Source organism: Procambarus clarkii, chromosome 5 (assembly GCF_040958095.1).
Source record: "Procambarus clarkii isolate CNS0578487 chromosome 5, FALCON_Pclarkii_2.0, whole genome shotgun sequence".
Lineage (NCBI taxonomy): Eukaryota > Metazoa > Arthropoda > Malacostraca > Decapoda > Cambaridae > Procambarus > Procambarus clarkii.
Genome location: NC_091154.1, coordinates 2,249,093 through 2,269,432, shown reverse-complemented (window position 1 = coordinate 2,269,432; position 20,340 = coordinate 2,249,093). Strand labels below are relative to the sequence as shown.

At 42.6% G+C, this 20,340-nt stretch overlaps 8 non-coding genes across 8 annotated transcripts; 5 read left to right on the top strand and 3 right to left on the bottom strand.

Annotated features, from left to right (window-relative positions):
• Positions 1–8: 8 nt before the first annotated feature.
• On the bottom strand, positions 9–90 carry TRNAS-AGA (transfer RNA serine (anticodon AGA)). Its single transcript has one exon. It is a non-coding gene; the product is annotated as a tRNA-Ser (tRNA).
• Positions 91–337: 247 nt separating this feature from the next.
• On the top strand, positions 338–419 carry TRNAS-AGA (transfer RNA serine (anticodon AGA)). The gene has a single exon. It is a non-coding gene; the product is annotated as a tRNA-Ser (tRNA).
• A 7,381-nt stretch (positions 420–7,800) lies between these two features.
• Positions 7,801–7,882, top strand: TRNAS-AGA (transfer RNA serine (anticodon AGA)). Its single transcript has one exon. It is a non-coding gene; the product is annotated as a tRNA-Ser (tRNA).
• A 6,180-nt stretch (positions 7,883–14,062) lies between these two features.
• On the bottom strand, positions 14,063–14,144 carry TRNAS-AGA (transfer RNA serine (anticodon AGA)). The gene has a single exon. It is a non-coding gene; the product is annotated as a tRNA-Ser (tRNA).
• A 615-nt stretch (positions 14,145–14,759) lies between these two features.
• TRNAS-AGA (transfer RNA serine (anticodon AGA)) lies at positions 14,760–14,841 on the top strand. The gene has a single exon. It is a non-coding gene; the product is annotated as a tRNA-Ser (tRNA).
• Positions 14,842–15,971: 1,130 nt separating this feature from the next.
• Positions 15,972–16,044, top strand: TRNAK-UUU (transfer RNA lysine (anticodon UUU)). Its single transcript has one exon. It is a non-coding gene; the product is annotated as a tRNA-Lys (tRNA).
• A 2,169-nt stretch (positions 16,045–18,213) lies between these two features.
• Positions 18,214–18,286, bottom strand: TRNAK-UUU (transfer RNA lysine (anticodon UUU)). The gene has a single exon. It is a non-coding gene; the product is annotated as a tRNA-Lys (tRNA).
• Positions 18,287–19,232: 946 nt separating this feature from the next.
• TRNAS-AGA (transfer RNA serine (anticodon AGA)) lies at positions 19,233–19,314 on the top strand. Its single transcript has one exon. It is a non-coding gene; the product is annotated as a tRNA-Ser (tRNA).
• The last annotated feature ends 1,026 nt before the right edge of the window (positions 19,315–20,340 follow it).

Sequence of the window (20,340 nt, the reverse complement as noted above, 5' to 3'; positions counted from 1 at the left end):
TAACCCTCCGCAGTGAGTAGGATTCGAACCTACGCGGGAAGATCCCATCTGATTTCTAGTCAGACGCCTTAACCACTCGGCCATCATTGCTTGGAATTTAATAAATATATATACATTATTTATATTAATTAATATTATATTTTTTCCCCCATTATCATATTGTTGGTGTCTTGTAGAATGTTTTTTTTAGGTGGCAATTCAGCTGTCAGGTGCTTAGATGGAGCGTAAATGTTAATTATTGTTGTATTAACAGTTAATTAGCACTTGAAGTAAACTTAAATCATTCAATACAGTGTATATAATAATTTTTTTTCATGTAAACATTGGTTAATGTAGAGCAGTGATGGCCGAGTGGTTAAGGCGTCTGACTAGAAATCAGATGGGATCTTCCCGCGTAGGTTCGAATCCTACTCACTGCGGAGGAGTTTTTTTTTTAAATTAACCGATTTTTGTTATTATATATCGTCTAGTTCTCGACTTACAATCGGGAATCCCGGGTTCGAATCCCTGGCTGGTCAGAAATGGCCATAAACTACTCGAGTGAAATTTCCCTTAGGCACGTGGGAAGTTTCAGGCCACTCGTCCCCTCCTGCTGTCCAATCCCCCTATTCCCTAATCTTCTGATCACCAATCCTCTTTCCAATCCCCTTTCCAACCGTTCCCCCTGTTCCTCCTATCCCCACTAGCCAGGGACGAATTACAGGGCCAATAAACTGTAGTTCTACGTTTAAGTTTTAGTCATTAATGTTTTTCCTGCCGGAAACGCTTTGCGTAATAGTGGCTTTAGGCATTGTATGTACTAGCTCTATCTATAAACCTAGCAATGTTTGTATCTCACCTTGTATGGAAGTACTTTACCTGAATAAACATTTGAATTAGATTTGAATTTGTAGTCCCAAATGTCGTTGGGTGACTGTTGCCATATATGGCGGGTCTATAGCGTGTGAACATTTCACAATTGTACAGAAACAATTAGGAACTTTCAGGAGAGGCCTATACCCTAGCCAGGGAGGCCTATAGCCTAGCCAGGGAGGCCTATAGCCTAGCCAGGGAGGCCTATACCCTAGCCAGGGAGGCCTATAGCCTAGCCAGGGAGGCCTATAGCCTAGCCAGGGAGGCCTATAGCCTAGCCAGGGAGGCCTATAGCCTAGCCAGGGAGGCCTATAGCCTAGCCAGGGAGGCCTATACCCTAGCCAGGGAGGCCTATAGCCTAGCCAGGGAGGCCTATAGCCTAGCCAGGGAGGCCTATAGCCTAGCCAGGGAGGCCTATAGCCTAGCCAGGGAGGCCTATACCCTAGCCAGGGAGGCCTATACCCTAGCCAGGGAGGCCTATAGCCTAGCCAGGGAGGCCTATAGCCTAGCCAGGGAGGCCTATAGCCTAGCCAGGGAGGCCTATACCCTAGCCAGGGAGGCCTATAGCCTAGCCAGGGAGGCCTATACCCTAGCCAGGGAGGCCTATAGCCTAGCCAGGGAGGCCTATACCCTAGCCAGGGAGGCCTATAGCCTAGCCAGGGAGGCCTATACCCTAGCCAGGGAGGCCTATACCCTAGCCAGGGAGGCCTATAGCCTAGCCAGGGAGGCCTATAGCCTAGCCAGGGAGGCCTATAGCCTAGCCAGGGAGGCCTATACCCTAGCCAGGGAGGCCTATAGCCTAGCCAGGGAGGCCTATAGCCTAGCCAGGGAGGCCTATAGCCTAGCCAGGGAGGCCTATAGCCTAGCCAGGGAGGCCTATACCCTAGCCAGGGAGGCCTATACCCTAGCCAGGGAGGCCTATAGCCTAGCCAGGGAGGCCTATAGCCTAGCCAGGGAGGCCTATAGCCTAGCCAGGGAGGCCTATACCCTAGCCAGGGAGGCCTATAGCCTAGCCAGGGAGGCCTATACCCTAGCCAGGGAGGCCTATAGCCTAGCCAGGGAGGCCTATACCCTAGCCAGGGAGGCCTATAGCCTAGCCAGGGAGGCCTATACCCTAGCCAGGGAGGCCTATACCCTAGCCAGGGAGGCCTATACCCTAGCCAGGGAGGCCTATAGCCTAGCCAGGGAGGCCTATACCCTAGCCAGGGAGGCCTATACCCTAGCCAGGGAGGCCTATAGCCTAGCCAGGGAGGCCTATAGCCTAGCCAGGGAGGCCTATAGCCTAGCCAGGGAGGCCTATAGCCTAGCCAGGGAGGCCTATACCCTAGCCAGGAAGGCCTATACCCTAGCCAGGGAGGCCTATACCCTAGCCAGGGAGGCCTATACCCTAGCCAGGGAGGCCTATACCCTAGCCAGGGAGGCCTATAGCCTAGCCAGGGAGGCCTATAGCCTAGCCAGGGAGGCCTATAGCCTAGCCAGGGAGGCCTATAGCCTAGCCAGGGAGGCCTATACCCTAGCCAGGGAGGCCTATACCCTAGCCAGGGAGGCCTAGGGTGGGCGGAGCTAATCAACACATGAATCTACAGTGAGACTTTCAATTGGCTCGAGTATTGAGAAGGTTTATTTTGTCCTAGGAAAACTTAGAGTGGGAAGAGCGTGTTCCTACTGATATAGGTTAAGAAAATATTAAGTTGAGTGTGTCTTTGGGCATCTCTGGCCATTGTAAGATTAAGGTAAATTGTGTTTGAACATTCATGTGCATCGGTAGAGGACATTTGCCTCTTAGGAATGTTTTATTAGGCTAGGATATATCTCAAAATTGGTTTCAATATCCGTGTTTTAATTAAAAAAAGTGATTTAATGTATTTTGTGTTTAGTAACATCTGTCCTCCTTTTAATAATGAGTCATTTTTATATGTAGTACAGTATATATGTGTAGTATTTGGAAGTCCTCTGTGTCCTCCTCCACCTTAATGGATATTAAAGTTGCCCTTGAACCTAAATTAGTAAAGTAGGAGTTCAATAATCCCTAAACATTTTACCAAGATTCCTACGCCCTCTGAGTTCATGTTTATTGATCTCTGTTGACCAAACCACACACTAGAAGTTGAAGGGACGACGACGTTTCGGTCCGTCCTGGACCATTCTCAAGTAGATTGAGAATGGTCCAGGACGGACCGAAACGTCGTCGTCCCTTCACCTTCTAGTGTGTGGTCTGGTCAACTTACTTTAGCCACGTTATTGTGACTCATCGCCTGTTTATTGCTCTCTGTCCTCCCTGGGCGATCAGTAACAGGCACCTTCAGCTGGTTTAGGAAGATGGTGGCAGTGTACAATTAAGTTTTTATTCATTATCTATAAATTAATAAATTCTTCATTTGTTGCTCTCCCTCATTTAATATTTTTAGATTTAATATCAGCTGGTGGTTGCTCGAGGGTGACAGTGGTGTGCAGGCAGTGTTTGGCTGGGTGCTGAATGAGTGAGGGACGAACAGTTGGGTTATTATAACCTCTCCTGCAATTGTAGGGACCCACAGCCTCGAAGAAGAAAATAAAGAGTATTCAGAGAAGATCTTGTGGATTCTCTCTGAACACTTTGATATTTTTCTCTCCTACTACCCCTATTTTTTCATAAATTTTATTTTATTTGATTACATTGCTACAGTTTACAGACAACACACACATATAACAATGTTCGAAGACCTCGTCCAGCTCCTCGGGGGTCGGGTGCGTACCCAAGATACAGCACGCATTTCCCCTCTGAACAGCGACACTGAGGCGCTGGAACATAAAACTGGCCGCTCTTGGGTCTCTAGTCTTCCCAATGAGTTCTTCGCCCAGCTCCTTCAGGAACTTAAGTGCATATTTATCCCAGGCGCCCAGAGTCTCAGAGCCTATTAGCACGAACCTGTAACAACGTTCTAGGTCCCTGTACTTGTTAGTTTTCTGGGTCTCCCTGAAGGTGGCCGCCCCGCCTCCCTCAGCTGTGCTGTAAGGTAGATAGGTATCAGCCAATGTGGATGCACATGTGTAGTCCCACACGACCTGTTTACCTTCCCTCCACGGCTGCAGGGTGACTCCATCTGGACATTTTTGGCTGTTGTCAGTGTTACGGCCCTCTCGGGACGCAACGGGGTTCTTGCTCAGATGTTGTTAGAGGAAGATATATGTATCCGTTCCCAAGCCAGTATTGGCTATCAAGGGATGAGATCCGTGACGCAAGTAACTTAAAAGGGAGTAGGGAAAGAAAGTTAAGAACTTAATATTATATAATGTTCACCATCACCGTTTAAATATATAGAATAAAAGAGTACACAAGGGGGAGGGGTATTAACACTTTACAAGGGGATCGTGCACAATCTAGTCTTCTGCTGAAGACCCTTGATCAAGAAGCTAGGTGCCGAGTCCGCGGTGCTTTCTTCGTGGCCTCAAGACGTGTCTTCTGAGAATACCGAGCCTACCCTGGCCACAGGTCAGCCAAAACACAGGTCCACTGGGGGCACCGTCGTGGAGGCCGTCAACCACACGTCCAGCAGGTCTGCTGGCAGGTACTGAGCCACCAAGGCTGGTACGGCCACTCCACGAACGATAAAAGAGGTACGCCCTAGACAGGAGTCTCGTGATATCACCAATCACCCTCCTGTCCTCAATACCCCAGTGGATTATCGTCTCCAACCGTCGGTCCCGGGTAAATCCTTTCCCTGCCACTCCACTGGCAGGCTTAACACACCACAGTGTTCTTCCGGGGGGACGACGTCACAACAGCTGCAGCAAACTTCACAGTATGGAGACTGGCTGCCTCGGGTAGACTGACTCCACTTCCATCACAGTGGTCCCAGGTCGGCTCTGTAAGCAGACACGTCATCAATAACAGGGACACTAAAACACCACACTTACGGGCTCGGGCGCAAACACCTGACGTATCCAGTCCATAGATGGCGCTGTCGTCGGAGCACCACCTCACCAGAGGTCAGGGGCGGCGGTGTTGAGCGCTGAACCAGACTGGAAACTGGTCCTCGAGGCCAGTACACGCTGTCCTCACTAGGTGTCGTCGTCCGTTTGGCGGGGGTTTCGGGAGCTGACCCACAGATGGCGTGGTTGTCACTGCTCCTTGCTCGGACGCTGGATCCGGGTTCGTAACAGTCAGGCCTGCACCACTGAGGTTCCCTTTGTGCTGGGCACCCAGCTGAAGCCAAACTTCTCTTGATGATGTCATTGACTGCTTCATGTCTGGCAATCTTTCCCTGTGTCTTACGACAGATGAGACCATGGCTGCCGTATTGGTCTGCCCGTGCATGGCCGCAAATACACCGGTGCTCGGTGGAGATAGGGGCGGCAAGGCGCAGAGCAACACCAATACTTAGGGCCCGATGGTCCAGGCGGGTGCCCAAGGCGGAATTAGGGACTACCAACAGGAAGTCCCCGGCATGGGGCGCTTGCACAGCTAGAAGACGGGCTCTGTCCTTCCTGGAAGCTGCCTCCAGCAATAATGTGGCGATGTTCTCCACTATGGGGCTATCCCACTTGGACTGTTTACCGTCGTTTAGAAAAGTTGGTCGAGGGAGAGAGTTGGCAAGAGTGTCCCACTGACCAGCTCCTTCCACAAATTTGGGATCACGAATCCCAATGGAGTTCCTTAGGTATTCTGGTAGTATTTCCTTCACTAATTCACCTGTAGCACTGGTCGAGGATAAGAATGCCAGCAACACGCGGTTTACCTGAGAGCCACTAACACACTAGTGACCTCGACGAGGACAGGAAGCCGGCGGCTTGTCACAGGGTGGAAGAGATAGAGAGGCACTGCCTCTCTATCTCTTCTAATAAATACATAGATAAATAAATAAATATTTTTTTCCGTTGGGAAGACTAAGTCGGATGAAAATAGTTTCCCTTAATTTTCTAATCAGAGTTATGCGTTTTCTTTAAACGTTTTCTCACTACAGAAAATAGAAATTGCTATAGAGTAAAGGTAAACCATAGAAATATTGATAATCTCTCCGATTGGACTTCGAATTATCAGTCACATTAATATTATTGTTGTTATTTGTTTAATTATAATTTTAATAAATGGTGGAAACCTCAACTTCAAAACGAAATGCCAACTTTGGAGAGAGTGCAACACCGGGCAACAAAAATCACTCCAAAGCTAAGTCAACACACATACCAGGAAGGGTTGAGGGCCTCAGGGCTAACAACACTACACACCACACATGACAGGCTGGAGCTTATTGAACCTTTTATTATAATGAACAAATCCACAAGGGCCGTGACGAGGATTCGAACCTGCGTCCGAGAGCATCCCAGACGCAGATTACTTTTTATTATACCGAACAGTTTGGAGGATGTTGATCCGGACAACATCTTCAGAACCTTACCTTGAGGTGCTTCCGGGGCTTAGCGTCCCCGCGGCCCGGTCGTCGACCATACCTCCTGGTTGCTGGACTGATCAACCAGGCTGTTGGACGCGTCGTCCTGAGCAACAGTGTCAAGCTCAACAAGCCACAATGTTGGACTGAGAACAAGAGATGCTCTTTCACCCACACGGCTACTGACCCACGGAACCGCCTACCCGCCCAAGTCCTAAATACCAAAACTGAAATTTTAAAGGGGGTGGGGAGGGGGTATTGACAACCCGTCGGCTTCCTGTCTCCGTCATGGTTACTGGAGAGATGTTGGCCCTCAGGTAAATTCAGGTAAACAGGAATTTGTCAACTGTTGTACTCGCCTAATGGGATGATTTATCACACATTAAACCTCACGTCGCTGGAAGACAGAAGAGTAAGAGGGGACATGATCACCACATACAAGATTCTCAAAGGAATTGATAGGATAGATAAAGACACTATTTAACTCAAGAGGCATCTAATAGCCAGAACGCACTACTTGGCCTACTATGTAAGGCCCGATTTGCCTAATAGGCAGAGTGATTTTCTTTATTTAAAAAAATAGTTTTTAAAGGGTTTATTTAAATTAATATTATTATATTATATTAAGAACATGAATTACTGACTTAGTTATGTTAATTTTGGTTAGGATAGGATAGGTTAGAATACGTTAGGTTAGGATAGGTTATGTTAGGCTAGTTTAGGTCAGGTCGTATGTCTATGTTAGTTTTAACTCAAAAAAGTCATATATAATATAATGGCAAGTTTTGATCAATTCAAATAAAATTTGTTTAGAAAAATATATAACATTTGGAAAACTCGGCTTATTAGGCAAACCTGACCTAACAGGTTAGGCAAACCTGGCCTAACAGGTTAGGCAAACCGGGCAGATGGTAGATGTTTGGAGTGAATATGATGTTTGATCTTCACGGGCAGGTGAGGAAGGTGAGGGAAAGATAAGAACAAGGAGGAAAGGTAAGAATAAGGAGTAAAAATAAGGGAAAGGTGGATAATAGCCTTAAGTCAGGTCACGTTGGTTTAGAAGGTTGGGGCATTTGTGTATTGTGAAGGGCAAGAGTCTACAGCAACAAAGCCAGGACTAGGGTTCATGTTGGGCATGTTGGGTATGTTGTTGGGTATGTTGGGCATGTTGTTTGTGTCTGCAGACTTAACACTTGTTAAGTTTGCAGACATACAGACATTAGATAAATGTATAGGTAGATAAAGGCTGTTTAACACTAATGGAGACACAGGTGGAGACTGAGTACCCACATGAGCCACAGAGACGTTAGAAAGAACTTTTTCAGTGCCAGAGTAGTTAACAGATGGAATGCATTAGGCAGTGATGTGGTGGAGGCTGACTCCATACACAGTTTCAAATGTAGATATGATAGAGCCCAGTAGGCTCAGGAATCTGTACACCAGTTGATTGACAGTTGAGAGGCGGGACCAAAGAGCCAGAGCTCAACCCCCGCAAACACAACTAGGTAAGTACAAGGTTCTTATTTGTATATATCTTTAGTTAATAAAGAAATATAAAGTGTTAGTATATATCAGTATAGGAGCAGTGATGGCCGAGTGGTTAAGGCGTCTGACTAGAAATCAGATGGGATCTTCCCGCGTAGGTTCGAATCCTACTCACTGCGGAGGTATAATTTTAGTGAAATATTTTTATTTACAACCTTTTATTTACATATTTAGGTGAACAAGGGAACTATTATGACCGCAGCAAGTCCCCCCCATAAGAGATGGCGGACTCCTTCTTCAAGGAGAAGTTAAGACAGTTGCCAGACAGAACACAGAGGTCGCTGGACACATCATTCGTCTTAAATAATGATAATTTGGATTTGTTTCAACTCATTATAGTTGTATTTCTGTTCATTATTGAGCGTTCATATTCACTCTGGCTCATTCTCACACTCTAATGTCACTCTTCACACTCACCTTACTCATGTTCTACTGCTAATATAGGAGAATGTTCCTTCTGTTACTCTTGTACCTATCACTAATTACTGTACCTATTGCTGTACTAATTACTGTACTAATTACTGTACCTATTACTGTACCTATTACTGTACTAATTATTGTACCTATTACTGTACTAATTACTGTACCTATTGCTGTACTAATTACTGTACTAATTACTGTACCTATTACTGTACTAATTACTGTACCTATTACTGTACTAATTATTGTACCTATTACTGTACTAATTACTGTACCTATTGCTGTACTAATTACTGTACTAATTACTGTACCTATTACTGTACTAATTACTGTACCTATTACTGTACTAATTATTGTACCTATTACTGAACTAATTACTGTACCTATTGCTGTACTAATTACTGTACTAATTACTGTACCTATTACTGTACTAATTATTGTACCTATTACTGAACTAATTACTGTACCTATTGCTGTACTAATTACTGTACTAATTACTGTACCTATTACTGTACTAATTATTGTACCTATTACTGAACTAATTACTGTACCTATTACTGTACTAATTATTGTACCTATTACTGTACTAATTACTGTACCTATCACTGTACTAATTATTGTACCTATTACTGTACTAATTACTGTACCTATTACTGTACTAATTATTGTACCTATTACTGTACTAATTACTGTACTAATTATTGTACCTATTACTGTACTAATTACTGTACCTATTACTGTACTAATTACTGTACCTATTACTGTACTAATTATTGTACCTATTACTGTACTAATTATTGTACCTATTACTGTACTAATTACTGTACTAATTACTGTACTAATTATTGTACCTATTACTGTACTAATTACTGTACCTATTACTGTACTAATTACTGTACCTATTACTGTACTAATTATTGTACCTATTACTGTACTAATTATTGTACCTATCACTGTACTAATTATTGTACCTATCACTAATTACTGTACCTATTGATGTACCTATTACTGTACTAATTATTGTACCTATTACTGTACTAATTATTGTACCTATTACTGTACTAATTATTGTACCTATTACTGTACTAATTATTGTACCTATCACTGTACTAATTATTGTACCTATTACTGTACTAATTATTGTACCTATTACTGTACTAATTATTGTACCTATTACTGTACTAATTATTGTACCTATCACTGTACTAATTATTGTACCTATTACTGTACTAATTATTGTACCTATTACTGTACTAATTATTGTACCTATTACTGTACTAATTATTGTACCTATTACTGTACTAATTATTGTACCTATCACTGTACTAATTATTGTACCTATTACTGTACTAATTATTGTACCTATTACTGTACTAATTATTGTACCTATTACTGTACTAATTATTGTACCTATCACTGTACTAATTATTGTACCTATTACTGTACTAATTATTGTACCTATTACTGTACTAATTATTGTACCTATTACTGTACTAATTATTAGGAGTGAGGAACTGATTCAGAGGTATAAAACAGCCATAGAGTTAGTTAGGAGCAAGGGAGGAATCCCGATCATATGTGGCATTCTTCCAAGAAAGGGAGTGGGAAATGAATGGATATCGAGGGCACTTGGTGTCAATTGCCGGCTGGAAAGATATTGCAAATCAAATGCAATATCTTTCATAGACAACTGGGAACACTTCTATGGAAGAAATGAAATGTATGCTCGTGATGGGGTGCATCTATCGAGAGCTGGGGTTGTTGCTGTTGCGAACTCGTTAGAAGAAGTGGTTAGAGGTGTTTGTTTGGGTTTAAACTGTTAGTAGATAGAGGTATGGGAATTGATTTGGAGGAAGGAGGTAATAAAAGTATGTGTTTGTGGGAGAAAGGAATTGGCAAAACGATCAGGGAAAGAGAAGGTCCGCAAAATAACAATTCACTTAGGGTATATTACACTAACAGTAGAAGTCTAAGAAATAAAATTAACGAATTAAATGCTCTTGTCTGCACAGAAAAAATAGATATTATTGCACTTACCGAAACGTGGATGAATGTAGAAAATAGAGAACTATTAGCTGAATATCAAATATATGGATTTAAACTATTTCACACAGATAGATATATTAGACGAGGAGGTGGAGTAGCCATATATGTTAGGGACAATTTGAAATGTAGTCTCAAAGAGGGAATCAAAACAGAGCCACACACAGAAACTATTTGGATTGAATTAAACGAAAAAGCTAATAATATTATAATAGGAGTAATATATAGGCCACCAAATTTAGACAGAATGGAAGCAAAGCATCTATGGGATGAAATATCTAGAACATCTAGATCTAACAGTATTTATGTCATGGGTGACCTTAATTTTAGCGGAATAAACTGGTTGAACAAAACAGGGAATAGTGAAGCAGAAGATTTTCTAGAATTAATTGACGATTGCTTTCTTACGCAACACATTAAGGAACCAACACGGGAAAATAATATTTTAGATTTAGTGTTAACTAACAGGGAAACACAAATTAATGACATCGAAATAGGGAGTGAGCTAGGGAGCAGTGATCACAAAGAAATCAGATTTAGCATAGAATGGAATAGACCAGTAGGAGAAAATTCTGTTAAAGTGCCAGATTTTCGAAAAGCTGATTTTAATAGCCTAAGAAATTTTTTGGGTCAAATTGATTGGAAAGTCTTGGGTATGGGGTGTGGGCCGGTCTTGGAGCGAGACATGAACCCAGCGATAGGTGACTTAAATGGGGATTTCGATGTGGATTCAATATATAACTTATTTAAGAATATTCTAAACAAAGCACAGGAACGTAGTATACCATACAAATTGAATAGATCGTATACTAATGACCCAAAGTGGATAACAAAGAATTTGAAGAACCTTATAGGTAAAAAGAGAGCTTGGTACAAAAGGATTAAAAATGGGGAGGTCACTTTAGAACAGGAATTCGTACAACTGGTTAGAAATGTTAAAAAAGAGATAAGGAAAGCAAAAAGAAACTATGAAGTTCGCATAGCAGGGCAAGCAAAGACAAATCCTAAAGGGTTTTTTCAGTTATATCGTACTAAGACTAGGGAAAGGATAGGTCCATTAAAAACTGAGACAGGTCAAATAACAGATAGTGATGAAGAGATGAGTAGTATTTTTAATAAATATTTTGTATCTGTATTTACTAAAGAGGAACTTAACAATATGCCTTCAGCCGAACAAGTCTATGTGGGTGGCGACGAGGACAGGTTGACGAGTTTAGCAGTTACCAGGGAGGATGTTCTTAAACAAATAGTAAAACTCAAACCAAACAAATCCCCAGGGCCGGATGAAGTGTTTGCTAGGGTGCTTAAAGAATGCAAAGAGGAGCTTTGTGACCCACTGTCAACCATATTTAATAAATCAATAGAGTCAGGCAGAGTGCCAGAGTTTTGGAAAGTTGCTAATGTGATACCAGTTTTTAAGAAAGGAGATAGATCACTTGCGTCTAACTATCGACCAATTAGCCTAACGTCTATTGTGGGAAAGTTACTCGAATCTATAATAGCAAATAAAATTCGTCTTCATCTTGAAAAACATAAATTAATAATTGAGTCGCAACATGGTTTTATAAATGGCCGTTCATGTTTAACAAATTTGTTATCTTTTTATTCTAGCATTGTTGAGGCAGTTGATAGTGGTAAGGATTGCGATGTTGTATACCTTGACTTTAGCAAAGCTTTTGATACAGTGCCACATGAAAGACTGATTAAAAAGATAGAGTCTCATGGTATTGGGGGTGCTATATTAAGCTGGATTAGGGCATGGCTATACCAAAGGAAACAGAGAGTTAGTATAAATGGAATCAAGTCAGAGTGGGAAAATGTTGTAAGTGGAGTACCTCAGGGCTCTGTCCTGGGACCTCTGTTGTTTATAATATATATAAATGATTTAGATTCAGGTTTGAGTAGCAACATTTGCAAATTTGCCGATGATACGAAAATCGGTAGGGAAATTAATTCGGAGGAGGACTCACTATCACTTCAAGTTGATCTAGATAGGGTTTTGAAATGGTCAAAGGATTGGCAGATGCAGTTTAATGCTGATAAATGTAAAGTTCTGAGGTTAGGTAATGATGATAGAGTTACAAGATACGAGCTAGATGGTGTTGTGATTGCGAAGTCGGATTGCGAAAGGGATTTGGGAGTTATGATTAGTAAGAATTTAAAACAAAAGGATCAATGCATAAATGTTCGTAATAAGGCAAATCGGACACTTGGATTTATTAATCGCAGCGTTAGTAACAAGACACCTGGTGTGGTTCTCAAGCTATATCTTGCTCTAGTTAGGCCCCATTTAGATTATGCAGTTCAGTTTTGGTCGCCATATTATAGAATGGATATAAATTCACTTGAACGTGTCCAGCGTAGGATGACTAAGTTAATTCCCCAAATTAGAAATCTTTCATATGAAGAAAGATTAACAAAGCTTAAGTTGCATTCACTGGAAAGGCGAAGAGTTAGGGGTGACATGATAGAGGTTTACAAGTGGATGAATGGACATAACCGGGGGGATATTAATAGGGTATTAAAAGTATCAACACAGGACAGAACACGAAACAATGGATATAAATTGGATAAGTTTAGATTTAGGAAAGACTTGGGTAAATACTGGTTCAGTAACAGGGTTGTTGATTTGTGGAACCAATTGCCGCGTAACATTGTGGAGGTGGGGTCCCTCGATTGTTTCAAGCACGGGTTGGACAAGTATATGAGTGGGATTGGGTGGTTATAGAATAGGAGCTGCCTCGTATGGGCCAATAGGCCTTCTGCAGTTACCTTTGTTCTTATGTTCTTATGTTCTTATTGTACCTATTACTGTACTAATTATTGTACCTATTACTGTACTAATTATTGTACCTATCACTGTACTAATTATTGTACCTATTACTAATTACTGTACCTATTGTTGTACCTATTACTGTACTAATTATTGTACCTATTACTGTACTAATTACTGTACTTATTACTGTACTAATTACTGTACCTATCACTGTACTAATTACTGTACCTATTACTGTACTAATTACTGCACCTATCACTGTACTAATTATTGTACCTATCACTGTACTAATTACTGTACCTATTACTGTACTAATTACTGTACCTATCACTGTACTAATTACTGTACTAATTACTGCACCTATTACTGTACTAATTACTGTACCTATCACTGTACTAATTACTGTACTAATTACTGTACCTATTACTGTACTAATTACTGTACCTATTACTGTACTAATTACTGTACCTATCACTGTACTAATTACTGTACTAATTACTGTACCTATCACTGTACTAATTACTGTACCTATCACTGTACTAATTACTGTACCTATTACTGTACTAATTACTGTACCTATTACTGTACTAATTACTGTACCTATTACTGTACTAATTACTGTACCTATCACTGTACTAATTACTGTACCTATCACTGTACTAATTACTGTACCTATCACTGTACTAATTACTGTACCTATTACTGTACTAATTACTGTACTAATTACTGTACCTATCACTGTACTAATTACTGTACCTATTACTGTACTAATTACTGTACCTATCACTGTACTAATTACTGTACTAATTACTGTACCTATTACTGTACTAATTACTGTACCTATTACTGTACTAATTACTGTACCTATTACTATTTTTCTCACTATGTTTACCAACAATACGATAATTTAGTAGGTTGTCGAAGATCAATGTTATGTACTGTCATAAACCCAATGTACCTTCCTGGATGTAAATAAATAAATAAATAAATAAATAAATAAATAAATAAATAAAATTAAGATGATCAGATTTAGTCCAAGTCAAAACTCCACAAAGTCCTCCGCAGTGAGTAGGATTCGAACCTACGCGGGAAGATCCCATCTGATTTCTAGTCAGACGCCTTAACCACTCGGCCATCACTGCTCCGGATCCTATTGTCAACACGTTTTTGATTTAGAAATGTCTCCCTTACTTAGCATAGTTTCTTGCTTAATTGACCATATATATGGCATTTAGAATTGTTTTGAGCATCCTTGAGGGGTCACTACGGTGACAGGAAACCAGCAGCTTGTCAAAGCATATATATATATATATGCTTTGACATATGTACCTATTGTACATATGTACAATGTACCTATTAACATTCTTCAAATTATGCTACAATGTACCTATTAATATTCTTTAAATTTTCCCACAAATTACCTACTTATAATTAATAATAAAATTATCTGTTAATTAAGGACCTGCGCCAACCATGTAAAAACATCAATGCTATACTCTCTCATAAACTAATGTACCTTCTTGTATATATAAATCAAAATACAAAAATAAAAATCCCATTGTGTATATTTGATGAATAAAATATTGTTTGGCTTTGGATAAAATTAAAAATAAAAAGTTGAGTAGGATACGAACCTACGCCTGGACCTTCCCATGAGATTCTTAGCCACTCAGCCATTACAAAAGATCTATTGTATTTATACAAGCCAAAAATAAATTATAAATCGAAAAAATAGATCTCAAGGAGGGATTTATAAAGCAGTGATGGCCGAGTGGTTAAGGCGTCTGACTAGAAATCAGATGGGATCTTCCCGCGTAGGTTCGAATCCTACTCACTGCGGACCATAGAGGTGAGTTTTACCCATTTTTGTTTTGTAAAATAGGTTCAGCCTGCTGACTACGGTACACTGTGAGCAGGCTCATAGGTACAGCCTGCTGACTACGGTACACAGTGAGCAGGCTCATAGGTACAGCCTGCTGACTACGGTACACAGTGAGCAGGCTCATAGGTACAGCCTGCTGACTACGGTACACAGTGAGCAGGCTCATAGGTACAGCCTGCTGACTACGGTACACAGTGAGCAGGCTCATAGGTACAGCCTGCTGACTACGGTACACAGTGAGCAGGCTCATAGGTACAGCCTGCTGACTACGGTACACAGTGAGCAGTTTTGAAAACGTCTAAGCAGGTCTTGAAAAACCGTCTAATATTTGGATTTTTTTTTTATTAGCTCGGAGAGACATGATCACCACCTACAAAATTGAGAGAATGATTGACAAGGTAGATAAAGATAAACTATTCAACACTGGAGGGACGCGAACAAGGGGACACAGGTGGAAACTGAGTACCCACATGAGCCACAGGGACGTTAGAAGGAACTTTTTCAGTGTCAGAGTAGTTAACAGGTGGAATGCATTAGGCAGTGATGTGGTGGAGGCTGACTCCATACACAGTTTATAATGTAGATATGATAGAGCCCAGTAGGCTCAGGAACCTGTACACCAGTTGATTGACGGTTGAGAGGCGGGACCAAAGAGACAGAGCTCAACCCCCGCAAGCACAACTAGGTGAGTACAATATTGGACTCGGAACAGATGTTTTTTCACCAATTAACTCAAGGAACCGCCTACCCGACCAAGCCTTAACTGCCGAAAAAAATTAAATTTTAAAATCTTAATATCTTAATAAAATCATCAGGTTATATGTGGGGGAAGATCTTTGACAAGCCGCCGACTTCCTGTCCTCATTGAGACTACTGGAGAGATGGTGGCCTTCAGGTAAATTCAGGTAAATTAAAATGAGTTCCCGGCAATCATCAAATTCTACGCGGGTTTAAACATTCAATTTTTACCATGATTTTTCAAATTGATTTCCATCTTATAATATCAAGTATACATTTTTTAAAATATTTTCCACATAAAACAATTTAAAATTGTAATTTCAACAGGAGGGCCGCGTATGGGTTCGAAGCCCGGATAGCTCAGTCGGTAGAGCATTAGGCTTTTAACCTAAGGGTCCAGGGTTCAAGTCCCTGTTCGGGCGAACTGTTTTCTCAGTCCCTGAAGGAATATGAAAGCAAATGAATGCCTTTCATTCCTCTATATATTCTTATCTTTTCTTTCGTTTCGGAGGATTTTAGTGGACATGTTGGCTTCTGCAGGAGCAAGAGGTCCTGCAGTACCAGTTGCAGGAACAAGAGGTCCTGCAGTACCAGTTGCAGGAGTAAGAGGTCCTGCAGTACCAGTTGCAGGAGCTAGAGGTCCTGCAGTACCAGTTGCAGGAGCTAGAGGTCCTGCAGTACCAGTTGCAGGAGCTAGAGGTCCTACAGTACCAGTTGCAGGAGCAAGAGGTCCTGCAGTACCAGTTGCAGGAGCTAGAGGTCCTACAGTACCAGTTGCAGGAGTAAGAGGTCCTGCAGTACCAGTTGCAGGAGCTAGAGGTCCTACAGTACCAGTTGCAGGAGTAAGAGGTCCTGCAGTACCAGTTGCAGGAGCAAGAGGTCCTGCAGTACCAGTTGCAGGAGCTAGAGGTCCTACAGTACCAGTTGCAGGAGCAAGAGGTCCTGCAGTACCAGTTGCAGGAGCTAGAGGTCCTGCAGTACCAGTTGCAGGAGCTAGAGGTCCTACAGTACCAGTTGCAGGAGCAAGAGGTCCTGCAGTACCAGTTGCAGGAGCTAGAGGTCCTACAGTACCAGTTGCAGGAGCAAGAGGTCCTGCAGTACCAGTTGCAGGAGCTAGAGGTCCTGCAGTACCAGTTGCAGGAGCTAGAGGTCCTACAGTACCAGTTGCAGGAGCGAGGGGTCCTGCAGTACCAGTTGCAGGAGCTAGAGGTCCTGCAGTACCAGTTGCAGGAGCTAGAGGTCCTACAGTACCAGTTGCAGGAGCTAGAGGTCCTACAGTACCAGTTGTAGGAGCAAGAGGTCCTGCAGTACCAGTTGCAGGAGCTAGAGGTCCTACAGTACCAGTTGTAGGAGCTAGAGGTCCTGCAGTACCAGTTGCAGGAGCAAGAGGTCCTGCAGTACCAGTTGCAGGAGCTAGAGGTCCTGCAGTACCAGTTGCAGGAGCTAGAGGTCCTACAGTACCAGTTGTAGGAGCAAGAGGTCCTGCAGTACCAGTTGCAGGAGCGAGGGGTCCTGCAGTACCAGTTGCAGGAGTAAGGGGTCCTACAGTACCAGTTGTAGGAGCAAGAGGTCCTGCAGTACCAGTTGCAGGAGCGAGGGGTCCTGCAGTACCAGTTGCAGGAGCAAGAGGTCCTACAGTACCAGTTGCAGGAGCGAGAGGTCCTGCAGTACCAGTTGCAGGAGTAAGAGGTCCTGCAGTACCAGTTGTAGGAGCAAGAGGTCCTGCAGTACCAGTTGCAGGAGCGAAGGGTCCTGCAGTACCAGTTGCAGGAGCAAGAGGTCCTACAGTACCAGTTGCAGGAGCGAGAGGTCCTGCAGTACCAGTTGCAGGAGTAAGAGGTCCTGCAGTACCAGTTGCAGGAGCAAGAGGTCCTGCAGTACCAGTTGCAGGAGCAAGAGGTCCTGCAGTACCAGTTGCAGGAGCAAGAGGTCCTGCAGTACCAGTTGCAGGAGCAAGAGGTCCTGCAGTACCAGTTGCAGGAGCGAGGGGCTACTTTCTAAACCTCACTTAACAAATTGTAAATAATTGCGTTAATATATTTGAATAATTTAATTATGTTAACTTTTTGTATAATATTCTCCTAATGTTCTTGTAAACTTGAAATATTCTGTTGCTAAAGCTGCATAAATTTTTTGTCTTCAGTAAATTCCTTTATATGTCATTCATCACAACTTTTTTCTTTGTTATCATCTGGTAAATTTCTTGATGAATTTATGTAATGTTAACTTCTCATTATTTATAATTGTTTACCATATTAGCGTTAACAAAAATATTAAGAAATAAATTGTTAAATTACCCCTGAAATACATCTCGGTTTGTTTGCGGCTGTATTTAATACACAAACAACTCCTGTATCTTCAAATACACTCCTGCAATTACCAAAAGTTGTTAATAAGAAAATAAAACACTTAAAATCAAAGATGAATCTTGAAGACACAAATTAACTGCTTAATATAATATTGTATTTTAACATACAGTTTTCAAGATTGAATTTTTCGCTAGTTCCAATGGCTTATAATATGACGCTTGTTAATTAATAGAGGCTTATACTAAAAGGAGAAATGAACCCCCCAAAAAAGAAAACGAGAACAGCCCGAACAGGGACTCGAACCCTGGACCCTTAGGTTAAAAGCCTAATGCTCTACCGACTGAGCTATCCGGGCGCTTGGGAGAGGTAGGGGGGGGGAGGGTTCTTAATTTAACACAACTTGACTAAATATATTTATAATAATAATATTTTATTTAGGAAAAGTACACACATAGATGCAGTTACAAACATTCTGATTGATTTAAAGATAGAGGTAGTACATATAATACCTAAAGCCACTAGTACGCATAGCGTTGCGGGCAAGGTGAGGTGGGGCAAAACACACTAAAACTTTTGCCCGAAACGCATTGCGTAATAGTGGCTTTAGGCATTGTATGTACTAGCTCTATCTATATATCGATCCATTAATGTAACATCACTTGTATGTAAGTATGTACCTTACCTGAATAAACATATTTATTTATTTAAAAGTAATTGAGCTTAAAGTATAAATTGTGTTGAAAGAAAAAAATAAATGATAAAAAAAAGGAGGGGAACATGGTATAAAATAGCCAATATACAAGTTGGTTGACAAACAGCGTTGTTTCAAAATAACAGACATGGGTTGACAATATAGGGGTGAGGTAGGTTACATGGAGTTAATTAGGTAGTGTTTAGTTTTTATCTTAAACTGGTTGGGAGAGGTACAGTCTTTAACATGGTTGGGAAGGTCATTCCACATTCTGGGCCCCTTGATTTGTAGAGCATTTCTAGTTTGATTAAGTCGTACTCTTGGAATATCAAAACTATTTATTTCTGGTGTGGTGCTCATGGGTTCTGTTACAACCTTCTATGAAGCTTTTGAGGTCAGGATTGGCATTACAGTTCAGCGTTTTATATATGTATAATACACATGAGAGAATGTGCAGTGACTTAATGTCTAACATATTCAGAGATTTGAGTAGGGGTACCGAGTGATGTCATACTGTACTGTATACATGTACATATACACAGGCTCCCTGTCCCAGGAACAGGGAGCATAGTTACATCTTTTTAGATTTTAATAAACACCACCTAAGCCAGCAGTGATGGCCGAGTGGTTAAGGCGTCTGACTAGAAATCAGATGGGATCTTCCCGCGTAGGTTCGAATCCTACTCACTGCGGAGGACTTAAATGTCAATGTTTTGACAGCTATTGACATTTACCTACCATCATTACCTACTTCCCAGCCTTCCTGGGCCACCTATTGAAGTGTGTATACCCAGAGTGTATCGGTCTGAACCACACACAGCTGGAGGCACCGCAGCCACCCCAGCACCCAACACAGGAGGGACCCGAGGGGAGGACGCAGGGCCAGGTCCAGCAGCCGAAGACGAGGAAGCAGACGGCGACGCCTCACAGGGAGTACCAGGAAGGTCCACGGGAGCGGCAGGGCCAGATACACGGTCAGGAGGAACATCCGACGGCACCGCAACACCCGGAGGAGGGTCTGCGACTACCGGGGGAACGTCGGGTGATGCTGGGGGATCCTCAGCAGCGAACGGGACGCTCACCTCCTTACCCCCGGAGTCCTCCTCCAGAGGGAGCGGCGGGAAATCCTCGTCACGGAACAAATTCACTGGAGCGACCGGATCAGCAGTACACCCGGCAGCCTGATGCCCCAACAAGCCACACCGGAAACAAGTACGGGGTTGCCGGGCATAAAACACCCGCACATTGTACCCTAACAACCGGACAGATGACGGAATGTCCGACCTCAGTCGCATCCCGAGGGTCCGAATGTTGGTCGGCACACCTGAATACGTGCCAGATGATCGCGAGTTCACCCGCACACTGACGACAGAGCCGTACCTTAGGAAGAAACGCCGGAGGAGAGTCTCAGGAAACTCCATGGGGGCGCCGTGGACACTTACATAAGTCACAGCTCCACTACGGTCCGAAATGGTCACAGAGCCGGCGCCGTCCTGCTGCTGCAAAGTACGCCCCTCGTACCTCCGGAGAAAAGCACGGTACACCGCCTCACCCACAAACATGATGATGACACGGTGAGCAGTGACCAGCTCGACACCATATACATCTTGGACCGGGACTCGGAGCATGTCATTCAAGACCAAGTCCACCATCGGATAACCAGCACGGCCAGTAAACTCCAATCCTATGGAGTTTACCCTCACGACAGCTGGAATAGA